The sequence below is a fragment of the Monodon monoceros genome, unplaced genomic scaffold (genome assembly GCF_005190385.1).
Source record: "Monodon monoceros isolate NGI ecotype Baffin Bay Population unplaced genomic scaffold, NGI_Narwhal_1 Super_Scaffold_8, whole genome shotgun sequence".
Lineage (NCBI taxonomy): Eukaryota > Metazoa > Chordata > Mammalia > Artiodactyla > Monodontidae > Monodon > Monodon monoceros.
The window spans coordinates 72,715,054-72,728,758 of record NW_021703785.1 but is presented as its reverse complement, the minus strand read 5'-3'; positions in this window follow the sequence as shown (position 1 = coordinate 72,728,758).

Here is a 13,705-nt window from a genome sequence, read left to right as displayed (position 1 = left end):
CAGAACTGGAGCAAATATATTCTTTCACGAGGCTAATCTGAAATGTGAGTCTAGAGTACGGGATCTCGAACAATCCTTCCAGTTCAGAAGACACGGGCCCACAGGTAGGGGAAGGTACCTCTTTTGATTTAAAGTTGTTTCATCCAGAGGGAAAAAAAAAATCAAAGGGATTACTTAATAATTATTTCCAAGGTCCATAAAGCCGGCCTCACCCTTAGTAGCAATGCTTTAAGACAGAAGAGGATGAATGGTCAAAATCAGCGGTTCTCAAGTCGAGGGGGCTTTTTGCCTCCCAGGGGACATTTGCAATGTCTGGAGATATTTTTCATTATCTTGACTGGGGCTTGGGAGCAGCTGCTACTCTCTTGTAGCAGGTAGAGGTCAGGGGTGTGGCTGAACATCCTGCAGTGCAGGGGACAGCGCCCCCCCCCCCCCGCAAAAGAACGTCGTTGTGTGAGATTGACACCTTCCTGACCACCACACACCTGTCTCTGAACCACACGACTAGGGGAGTTTTCCCAATCCTGTGACGTAGAGAAAATGCAGAAGGGTGTGGGGATGCTTATTGCCATTCTCTTCTTACCTGTTGCTGATGCTGAGAAATAACTCCATGATTGCATGTACATCCGTCCCTTCACTGTTGCTCTTCCCTTTGACAAGATTGTGGGGAATGCAGGCTTACAGAGGGTTTTCTAAAGACCCATGTAATTTTAGACATTCTGGTCTGGATATATTTTTTCTCTTCATTTTCTGAACTGACTTGACTATAGATTAATATTGTCTTTACTCTGGTTTTAAGGTCTTAAAAGCAACTATAGCCATTTAGAGGGTATCAGATGTCATTGAGGTGAGTGACCACGATCATCATTAGATGTGACTTGTGTTCCATCTGCCCACTCTGCCTTAAATTGTAGGCTCCATAATAACTAGATTTAACTTGGAAATGTCTTCTGTCGTGTTTATATAACATGTTTTGACCAGCTCTGCCTAGCAGCAAGCCAGAAGAGAAAACCGTAAATAGATTTTAAAAGTTTTATGATTCAGTGCAAACAGTAATCCACATTCAGGGTTAAACCTTGAAATTCCAGAAAGATTTGAAGGTTTTATAAGGTTTACCTACCTATTATGTTAACTTCTACCTTCTTTAGTATCTAACTTAATTGCTTTGAAAGACAGTTCTTACAATGACTGGTTTTGTTTTCTTTTGTGTTTAACCTAGATTTTGCCAATATATGTAGCTTATTTCACTAACTCTCAAATATTTGCTGCCTTTGGGGGATAATATCTTTAAAACTATAATAGATGACAGTAAGTCTGCCAGGATGCTGTCTTAGGTGGATAAGATTTCCGTGGTGGAGCTAATTATATAGGACACTGGGTGGTGTAGCATTTAAAATCCAGAACCAGAGTCCGACAGCCTGGGTTCATATTCAGCCTTACCACTGGAAGGTGGGAGTGTAGCCACTTGATTCAATCTCTCTGTTTCCTTGTGTGTAGCATGGGAGTAATAATTGCATCTCCCTCACAGGTATTTGTCAGAAGTAAATTAGTTAAATCAGTGGTTTTCAAAGTGTGGTCCACAATCTGGTAGCAGCATCACCTGAGAACTATTTGAAATGCACATTTTCTGGCCCTGCCCAGACCCACTAAATCATAAGCCGTCCAGGTGGTTCTGATGCACACAAAACTTTGAGAACCACCAAGTTAAGCCACGTCATAATAAGCACACAGTAAACCTTAGCTATTATTATCATGCAGTCTCCGTAAGGCTTCTCTTTTCTAAAGCAGTTTATACCACTGTCTACTTACTTCTTTGGAAACATCTATCTCTGACGCGCCCTGGCTTCCGTACCCTCCTGGCTTTCAGTCAAGCCCAAAGCGACTCACCCAGACTCCGGCTCCTCCCTCACCCCTCCTCCTTCCTGGCTCTGGGGACTCCCCAGCATCCCCTTCCTGCCCCGCGGTCCCCATCCTTCCTCCGTGAGGCCTGCGCAGACCTCGAGGCAGGGGAGGTGCTCTCTTTGCTTTCCCAGAACATATGACGATGTGAGAAAGGGCACATGCCCTGATGCCAGAAACCACAGGGACGTTGTAATGGTTTCCTTTAGGACACAGATCTCCACCTTTGTGGTTCATCACACCGCACAATTGCAGGGGGCACCATTCGTACCATATTCCATGTAACCCTGCCCAGGTGTCTTCCTAAAGGGAATTTTTAGGACAGATAGGGAGGAGAGAAGATGACCTCACAGCCCTGAGAACAGTGTTTTTGGTGAAGTGGGGCCCCCGGCACGTCTCAGAGTGCTGGCCTTGCTTGCACAGCAGAAAGGAAAGGCTCGTTTGGGACTTGGACACCAAGCAGAAAGCAAAGAGGCAGTGTCATCCTAGAAGGACTTCGGAGGAAGAAAGCCTGGTGTGATACCAGCAGCATCCCTGTCCTCACTCAGCTTCACAGATTAATTTAACTGACAGAAAAAAGAAGAGCAAGCTTCCTTCTGAGGAGCGCAGCACAGAAAGGGGAGGGGAGAGAGTGACAAACACGACCTTGGCCAGGCGACCCTGGGCAACATCAACAGTCATAAACCATGCTGACAGCACATGCCCTTGATTTTATACGATATGGTGAAAAGGGCACTTCACCTCTGTGGTCTTCCTCCCCAAAGCCCATAGCCCTGGTCTAATCGTGAGAAGAACATTAGATGATCCCACCAGAGGGACAGACCACAAAATACCTGATTAGTGCTCCTCAGATGTCCAGGTCAGCAAGAATAAGGAACATCTGAGAAACTGTCAAAGACCAGGATCGACTAAGGCACCATGAGGACTAAATGTGACGTGTCCTCGATGGGATCCTGCAACAGAAGAAGACATTAGGAAAAACTAAGGAAATCTGTCTAAAGTATGGACTTCAATAACAGTGCATCAATATTGATTCGTTCATTGTGACAAATGTACCATACTAATGTAAGATGTTAATGATAGGGGAAACTGGGTAAGAGGTATATGGGAAATCTTTTCAATATCATCATAATTTTTCTTTAAATCTCAAATATTTCTAAGAGTTAACATTTGTTAAAAAGAAATAAAACAGTAAGACTTGAGGGGATTCAGCCACTATGGAGAGCAGTATGAGTTTCCTTAACAAACTAAAAATAGAGCCAACATATAATCCTGCAATCCCACTCCTGGGCTTATATATATCCAGAGAAAACCATAATTCCAAAAGGTACATGCGCTCCAGTGTTCATAGCAGCACTATTTCCAATAGCCAAGACATGGAAGCAACCTAAATGTCCATCCACAGATGAACAGATAAAGAAGATGTGGTATATACATACAATGGAATATTACTCAGCCATGGAAAAGAATGAAATAATGCCATTTGCAGAAACCTGGATGGACCTAGAGATTATTATGCGAAGTGAAGTAAATCAGACAGAGAAAGACAAATACCATATGGTATCGCTTATATGTGGAATCTAAAAAAAAGATACAAATGAACTTATTTACAAAACAGAAATAGACTCATAGCCATGGAAAACAAATTTTGGTTACCAGAGGGGAAGGGGGGGCGTAAATTAGGAGTCTGGGATTAGCATATACACACTATATATAAAACAGATAAACAACAAGGACCTACTGCATAGCACAGGGACCTCTACTCAATATTTTGTAATAACCTATAAGAACTTGAGAAATATATATATATATATATATATATATATATATATATATATATATATATATGTATAACTGAATCACTTTGCTGTACACCTGAAACTAACACAACATTGTAAATTGATTACACTTCAATTAAAGAAAAAAAGTCTTGAGGGGCGAGTGTGACAGTGGGCATACATGACGTTCGTGTTGCAGTTCCAGCCAACATTTCTAGCCTTATTTCCTCTATTTAAACCTTACACATCAGCCAATATGACTGTGATTTCCTTAAGGTCAGGATTTTACTGTTTGTTCTCCACAGTCTTGCATACAGGATGTGCTTAATTGTTTGAGAAATTGACAGAAGGGAAGAGAGAAGAAGAAAGGGAGAGATATAACCTTTCAGAGAAACAAATGAATTTTCCTAATTTCTTGGAAGATACAAGAGATAAAGCTGAGGTCATAAAGTACAAGTTAAGGAAAAATTCTACCTGAAGAAACTTCTAAAACAGAACATGGTGGTGAGGAAAAGTAGTAGTGTTTAATTTATTATAAAAGATTTAGCAAATCAGTGGGGGAGCACATTGGATTTTAAAGGCTCTGCTTCAAGACATGCAAGCATTTTAAGGTCCTCCCTTAAGTACAAAGCCTGCTAGAGCTCATCAGTTCAAATAAAGCTTTGGTTGTGGTTATCTGCAGGATGTTTTCCTATCATGTCTTGTCTCACATGAGACTCTTTAAACAAGTGCTCTAATGGTCTAGATTTCCTTTGCAGGTGCTGCTGCTGCTGGCCCACCCGATATCCATTCCCTCACCTTCCTTGCAAAGAACCCTGTCTGTTCAGGAAGCTCCCAGCATGCTCAGGAAAGGTGGGCTCTCCTAGGCCCAGGTGGTTACCTTTGATTGCCCTATGACATCACGGTGATCCCAGTCACCTTTGCCACTGATGGTTTAAGGGTAGGGATGTTACTCATTCTGGTCAAGGATATGAGAGAAGTTTATTGGGAGGGGTTGTTTGCTTACATTGTTTAATGAGTACGGAGTTGCAGTTTTGCAAGATGAAAATGTTCTGGAGATGGGTTGCATGACAATGTGAATATACTTAGCACTACTGTACATTTAAAGATGGTTGAGATGGTAAATTTTGTTAAGTGTATTTTACCACAGTTAATACTTGAAAAATATATATTGAGTATTCCAGTCTATAAACACAGTGTATCTATTTGTTCAGATATTCTTTCGTTTCTCACAGCAATGTTTTGTTGTTGGTGGTGGTTTTGGGTTTTTTTGTGGTACGCAGGCCTCTCACTGTTGTGGTCTCTCACTAATGTGGCCTCTCCCGCTGAGGAGCACAGGCTCCGGACGCGCAGACTCAGCGGCCATGGCTCATGGGCCCAGCCACTCCGTGGCATGTGGGATCTTCCCGGACTGGGGCACGAACCCGTGTCCCCTGCATCGCCAGGCGGACTCTCAACCACTGCGCCACCAGGGAAGCCCTCTCACAGCAATGTTTTTCAGTTTCCAATGACCAGATTTTACAATATTTTGTTAAATTTATTGCTAGGCACTTCATGGTTTTGATGTCATTGTAAATGGTGTTGTTCAAAGACAGTTTTACTACTTCCTCTTAATTTGTGTTTCTTCCTTCCATCCTGCCTTCCTTCCTTCTCTTCTTTCTTTTTTGGCGATGTTGAGCTCAAGCGGGGAGACAGGCATCCTTGCCATCCTCCCAGTCTTAGAGAGAAAATGTTCAGTCTTTCTCCATTAAGTATGTTGTTAATGCTAGGTTTTTCACAGATTACCGGATGGAGGAAGTTCCCTTTTATTCCTAGTTTGTTTAGAGTATTTACTATTAGCGGGTGTCGCATTTTGTCAAATACTTTTCCTTGCATGCACGGAGATTATCTGGAAGTTATGTGTATTCTGTTAATATGGTGAAGTATCTTGATGACCTTTAGCCATCCTTAGGTTCCCAGCAGGAAACCCACTTAACCATGATGCACTGTCCTCTTTATGTATTAATGTGCTTGATTGGCTAACATTTGCTAAGGACTTTTTGCCTTTGTGTTCACAATATATCTTTGTAAATGGCTTTTTTCTTGTAATGTCATTTTCTGGATTTGGTATCTGGGCAATACTTACATCATAAAATTAAGAAGTATTCATTTCTGTATTTTCTCAAAGGTTGATAGAAAGACTTTGGGTAGAATTCAGCAGTCCAAAACTATCTGAGTCTGGAATTTTCTTTATCGAGAGATTTAACCACAGATTAAAATATTTAATAAGCATAGCCTATTCGTATTTTCTGTTTCCTCTTGAATCATGTTGGTAGTTTGTGTCTTTTGAGTGATTTGTCCATTTAAAGTTTTTAAATTTATTGACATAAAGTTGTCCACAATATCTCATTATCCTTTTAATACCTGCATGATCTATATGATGACCCACTCTCATTCCTAACATTAGTAATTTGTCTTTTTTTCTTAACCACTCTAGCTAGAGATTTGTAGATTATACTGATAATTACAGAAAATAGCTTTTGCTTACACTTATTTTCTCTACCATTTGGTTGATTCCTAATGTATGAATATGTGCTCTAGTCCTTATTTTTTTTCCTTCCTTCTACTTTGGGTTTCATTTGTTCTTCTTTTTCTAGCCTATATAATACCTCTAAATACTACTTAAACTGCACCTTACAAATTTTTATATATTGTGTTTTCATTATCAACAGTACGTTGGGTATCGTTTGATTTCCAAATACTTACAGACCTTGCATTTTTATTCAGTTTAGCAATCTCTAACTTTTAATTCAGTTGTTTAGATAATTTTTTTTTACAACTGCCCATTTGGGTTTAAATCTGGCATGTTGCCGTCTATTTTTTCATTAACTTATCTGTTCTTTGCTTGTTTATTCTTTTATTCCTGCCTCCTTTTGGATTAATTTAGTATTTTTTACATATTCTCTTTTATCTGCATTATTGACTTATTGGCTATTCACCTTTTATTAGTATTAATATTTATTAGCTACTCTATATTTTACAATAAATATCTTTAATTTTTGTCTTATCTTCAAATAATATTGTAACTTTTCATGTGTAATGTAGGAGCCTATAACAGGATACTTCCCTTTCACTCCATCGCATTCTTTGTGCTGCTGTTGTCAGACATTTTACTTCTACATTTATTACAAACTACACAATACATTCTTCTTTAAACTGTCATTTACATTTGCCTATACATTTCCCATTTCTGATGTTTTTCTCTCCTTTTTAAAATTCAAGTTACTGATACGATTTTACTTCTTCCTGAGGAATATCTTTTAACATTTCTTACAGCACAAGCTGGGGAAAAGTCTTTCCAGATTTTGTTTGTCTGAAAATGACCATTTTGTCTTTATTTTTGAGGAATATTTTCACTGGATATATCCTCTTGTGTTCCCACTTTTCTTTCAGGAATTTAAAGATGTCTTTCCATTGTTTTCTGGCTTTTACTGGTTATGATGAGAAGGATGAGACATTCTTAATTTTGTTCTTGTGTACATAATGCTCCCTCCCACCCTGGGGCTGCATTTAAAATTTTCTCTTCATCATTGGTTTTCAGTAATTTGAGTGTGATGTGCCTTAGTATGTTTTTTTTTTTTTCATGTTTCTTCTGCTTGGAATTTATTGAGCTTATTGGTTTATAGTTTTAATCAAATTTTGAAAATTTTGACTCTTATTTCAAAAAAATTTTTCCTGCCCTCTTCTCACTCAAATGATATGTTAAATCACTTATTTTCCCACGTCACTAAAGCACTGTTCATTTTTGTCCAGTCATTTTTTTCCCTCTTTCCATGATTCAATTTGGAGTTTCCATTGCTATGTCTACAGTTTCACTTACTTCCTTCTGCAGTGTTTCATCTGCTGTTAATCTCAGTGAGTGAGTTTTCTCTTTCCAGGTATTGTAATTTTCAACTCTAGAAGTAATACGATATATGTACATCTGATTAAGTTCTTCCAGGTCTAAAGCCCAGAAGACAGTAGGACTCACACTGCTGGTTTCCCCTCCATCCAGAATCACACCCCTGTACTCGCTGTGGTCCAACATCTTCAAGCAGTTGTTTCAAAAATTTTGTCTCCTTTTCTGGTTCTCCATGGCAGAAGGCCAAGTCCATGACAACGATGACAGCATGACTGAAAGTGGAAGTTGTTGATAAGCTTTTAACACACTAATTATATAACCTTCTTCCCCTTACCCACCTTTTCTTGTTTTCAGTTTCTCCTACTAGAATGTAAGTTCTGTAAGGTCAGGGAATTCAGTCTGTTTCCTTCCTGCTACATCTCCATTACCTAAAATATACCGTAAATATTTGTTACATTATTGAATCAATTATTTATTTTTTATGCAATTTGAAGTACTTTAGCCAAGAAAGAATGACGCTATATTTGCTCCAGTAAACTCAGGTTTTGACATGGCACAGTCAATATTCGTGACCATGAGTCCACATTCAGGGGTGTTCAGCTGGTATTACATCAGTCAGCATGTGAAACATCACTGATGAGCAAAATGTATGTGAAAAATGGGCTCTCATTGGTGAAATTGAAGGTATTCGGAATATGGGGATAGGCTAGCGTATTTCAGAGACATTCCTCACCCTTACAGGACATAAGAATTCAGTGAGGCTGTAGTCTGAACCCTTAGTGATAGTATGACGCTTAATCTTTTTTTTTTAATTAATTAATTAATTTTGGCTGCATTGTGTCTTTGTCGCTGCGCACAGGCCTTCTTTTGTTGCATTGAGCGGGGCTTACTCTTCGTTGCGGTGCATTGAGCGGGGGTTACTCTTCGTTGCGGTGCACAGGCTTCTCATTGCGGTGGCTTCTCTTGTTGTGGAGCATGGACTCCAGGCACCCGGGCTTCAGTAGTTGTGGCTTGTGGGCTCTAGACTGCAGGCTCAGTGGTTGTGGCGCATGGGCTTAGTTGCTGCACGGCATGTGGGATCTTCCCGGACCAGGGCTCGAACCCGTGTCCCCTGCATTGGCAGGTGAATTCTTAACCACTACACCACCAGGGAAGCCTGAGGCTTAATCTTTAAACAATCCTGTCTCCAGCCATTTCTAGGCAAATGTGTTTGCCTGACAGCAACTATGGAATGTTGTCATGCATTTTATGCAGAGCACTCAAACGTACAGAGAGCTGGAATTTCATCTAGATTAGAGAACCAGTTTCATATCTACTTTTTAATCAGTATCTGTTTAGTAAATGTTAGTATGTGAGCAGAAGTTGGCCTAAGATATGCTTTCATTATAGCTGGTAGGGAGGTTTTGGGGCAATAGCTAACCTTCTCCCACCACAAATTTTCAGGGGTTCCTGCTTTCTGCTAAATAGTAGCTAAGAGTTATGTGTAATCAAATTCACTTAGATCAGTTTGTGATTGACCAACTTGATTTATTCCCAAGAAAGTTAACTTAAGAAAAATCTAGTAAGGTGATTCATCTCATCAGTAGATAAAAGGAGGTAAATCTCATGATCATGTTGGAAGATGTATCACAGCTTTGACATATAATTTCTAACAAATTCATGATTTTGTAAAAGTTTAGCAAACAAGAAATGGAAGAGACCTCCTTTAACTTGAAAAGTATTATACCCAAATCTAAGATTAAATAAACTTACAGAATAAAATGAAAACCAAGGAACAGTTTTTTTAAATATTTAATGTATATGTGATACTATAGATGTAGCTTTACGAATCAGTGAGAAAAGTACGAAGTATTCAACCAATTTTGCCCCTTTTACTACCTGGAAGGAATTGACTTTTTGTTTTTTTCTGTGGTAATCTTAAGGTCCTAGCAATCTTTGATTAAAAAGTCTGAACTACTTTAACAGAACACTAAAAAGCTGAATACCTCATCTCTTACTAATAATATCTCAGATACAATCTTATTGTGTGCAAGTAGTTATGTTGCATATACTGGGATAATTGGCAGTCCCCTGGGGGAAAGTGCATCTGTTTCATTCCATGCGCGAATGCATTTAAAAATCTAAGTGTGAAAAGTAAAAGGCTGAAAACTAGAAGGAAGCACTAGAGAATATCTTTATAACTTTGGAATAGGTTAAATATCCCTTAAACAAGACAGAAAAAGCAAACACCTTATCCATTCATCAGAAAGATTTGTAAATTTCATTACATTAACTTTCTTTAACTTCAGTATAAAAAAATAACTTAGGCAAAGATAAATGGTAATTGATACACATACAACCGGCCACAAATTAGTATCAAAATTTACGTGTAACATTCAGCAAATCAATAAGTAAAAGACAAACTATGGCAGAAATTGGCAAAGTATATGAATGGGTAGTTCAAAGAAAAAGAAATAGAAATCGCTAGTAAGCATTTGAAAAGATATTCAACCTCACTCGTAATCAGGGAAATGAAGCTAAAAATAATGAAATATTATTTCATACTTATCAGCTGGCCAAAGCTTAAAGTCAAGCATTGGTTGAGGAGTGCTGGGAACCAGAACAGCCTCTTGGAAAGCAAGTTGGCAACAGCTAACAAATCCCTAAATTCCACGTTTAGATCCCCTTGTGAAGCTCTCGTATATGCGTACTTAGAGCTGTAGATAAAGACGTTTAGTGGATGTCCATTGCAGCATTTTGTAACAGTGAAAAGCTGGAAGCAACCTAAATGCTCAGCACCAGGGCAATGAATAAATATTAGACATTAAGATCTACATGGCCGAGATGATTCTCAGCGCCTAGAACCATGCCCAGCTCTTAGTAGATGCTCAATTAATACTTGTTATATATACGAGTAAGTGAATTCTAGTACGTTCACACCGTCTTGTGTCATACAGCACATAAAACAACCTACATGCAAAAACATCAATGAATCTCAGAGAAAAGACTGGAAAAGAATTTGTGGAGCATAAATTCATACATGTAACTTTCAAAGCACACGTCTTCTCACCTAACACTCCATATATTTTACTTCGTATTTACTGTCTGTCCCTGCACTCTGTCAAATGTCAGCTCCAGGAGAGCAGGACTGTTTGTCTGTTTTATTTACTGCTGAATCCCCAGAAACTGGAACATTGCCTGGTGCAGAGTAGGCTCAGAATGAAATATAAAGGCACAGCGGTCAGGAGGCTGACCTCTTTCAGGACAGTGATTGCCTCTGGGGACCGAGAAATGTGGGTGGAATGTGGGGATGGCTCCAAATATATTTTGTACTGTTCTATGTTTTAATCAACAACAGAAGAATAGAAGCAAATGTGGCAAATGCTGGCATTAAACAAATCTAAGTGACACATCTTGTTGTCTGTTATATAATTTTTCATATTCTTTAAATTGATGAATAATATCTGTATAACAAAACACAATCATCTCAAATGTATAGCTTGATGAGATTTTATACACGTATATGCCCACGTGACCACCAGCTAAATGAACATTCACATGTTCGGCACCCTGTGAAGTTTGCTTGTGCTCCTTCAGGTTCATACCACTTCTGACCCAGACAACCACTGTCCTGACTTCAGTAACTAGTAAATCTACCTGTGCTTGATATTCATATGAATGGCTTCATACAGCATATGCTCTGTTAGTCAACTTAATGTCATTGAGATGTATCCATGTGCTTGCATGTAGCAGTAGATCACTTTTTTAAAAAATGTATAGTATTCCCTTGTGTGAATAGATCACAATTATTTATCTGACCTTCTATGGTGGGAGTTTGATTTTTTTTCCCCTAGTTTTGGGCCTTTATGCATAAAGCATCTATACATTTCAGGAACATATTTGTTTGTGTACATATGCCTTCATTTCTCTTGCATAGATCCTGGAACTAGAATTTCTGAGTCTTAGGTTAGGGATATACTTGGATCTGGTAAAAACTGCCGAGTGGTTTTCTGAAGTGGTTGCACCATCAACACCAGTGGTGTCTGAGTTTCAGCTTCTCCAGTCCTCACGAGCACCTGCTGCTACTGTCCGTCTTCTTAGGTTTTAGCCATTCCGGTGGCTGTGGCAGCTTCTTGTTTAAGGTTCTAATGTGCATTTTCCTTCTTTTTTTATTATTATTTTTTACATTTTTATTTTATACTGGAGTACAGTTGATTAACAATGTTGTGTTAGTTTCAGGTGTACAGCACGGTGATTCAGTTATACATGTACATGTATCTATTCTTTTTCAAATTCTTTTCCCATTTAGGTTATTACGAAGTATTGAGCAGAGTTCCCTGTGCTGTACAGTAGGTCATTGTTGGTTATCTATTTTATTTATTTATTTATGTTGGAATAGAATTGCTTTACAATGTTGTGTTATTTTCCACCATACAATGAAGTGAATCAGCTGTATGTATACCTATATCCCCTCCCTCTCGGACCTCCCTTCCCCACATCCCATCCATCTAGGTCCTCACAGAGCACTGAGCTGAGCTTCCTGGGCTTTACAGCATGTTCCCACTAGCTATCTGTTTTACCGTAACTGAAAAGGACACATGCACCCCAGTGTTCATTGCAGCACTATTTACAGTAGCCACGTCATGGAAACAACCTAAATGCCCATCGACAGATGAATGGATAAAGAAGATGTGGCACATATATACGATGGAATATTACTCAGCCATAAAAAGGAATGAAATTGGGTCATTTGTAGAGATGTGGGTGGCCCTAGAGTCTGTCATACAGAGTGAAGTAAGCCAGAAAGAGAAAAACAAATATCGTATATTAATGCATGTATGTGGTTATCTGTTTTAAATATAGCAGTGTGTACATGTCATTCCCAAACTCCCAATCTATCCGTCCCCTCCTTCCCCTCTGGCAACCATAAGTTCGTCCTCCATGTCTGTGCATCGGTTTCTGTTTTGTAAATAAGTTCATTTGTATCATTTTTTAGATTCTGCTTGTAAGCAGTATCATATGATGTTTGTCTGTCTCTGTCTGACTTACTTCACTTAGTATGAGAATCTCCAGGTCCATCCATGTTGCTGCAAATGGCATTATTTCATTCTTTTTAAAGGCTGAGTAATATTCCACTGTATATACGTACCACATCTTCTTTATCCATTCATCTGTCAATGGACGTTTAGGTTGCTTCCACGTCCTGGCTACTGTAAATAGTGCTGCAGTGAACATTGGGGTGCGTGTATCCTTTCAAACCATGTTTTTCTTTGGATATATGCCCAGGAGTGGGATTGCTGGGTCATATGGTAGCTCTATTTTCAGTTTCTTAAGGAACCTCCATACTGTTCTCCATAGTGGTTTTACAAATTTACATTCCCACCAACAGTGTAGGAGGGATCCCTTTTCTCCACACCCTTTCCAGTATTTATTGTTTGTAGACTTTTTGATGATGGCCATTCTGCCTGGTGTGAGGTGATACCTCACTGTGGTTTTGATTTGCATTTCTCTAATAATTAGCGATGTTGAGCATCTTTTCATGTGCCTCTTGGCCATCTGTATGTCTCCTTTGGAGAAATGTCCATTTAGGTCTTCTGCCCATTTTTTGATCGGGTTGTTTGTTTTTTTGATATTGAGCCACATGAGCTGTTTGTAAATTTTGGAGATTAATCCCTCGCCAGTTTCACTGTTTGCAAATATTTTCTCCCATTCTGTAGGTTGTCTTTTTGTTTTGTTTATGGTTTCCTTTGCTGTGCAAATTCTAAGTAATAACATTGAGCACCTTCATTTACTTGTTGGCCTTGGGAGCCCACTTTTGTGAAGTGCCCCATCTAACAATTAGGTTGTTTGCCTTTCTTATCATTTGTAAGAATTCTTCATCTGTTCTGAGACAGGCTCTTCAGGTCCTCATATCATGAATATCCTTCCCTAGTCTGGCTTGCTTTCCACGTTCTTAATGATGTTTTTTGGTAACCAGAAATTTAGAATCTTGGTAAGATCCACCTGCATGTTTTTGTATATTTAAAATATTTTGTAATTTAAAAATTTTAATTGAAAATAACAAAGAGAGGGCTTCCCTGGTGGCACAGTGGTTGAGAGTCCGCCTGCCGATGCAGGGGACACGGGTTCATGCCCCGGTCCGGGAAGATCCCACATGCCGCGGAGCGGC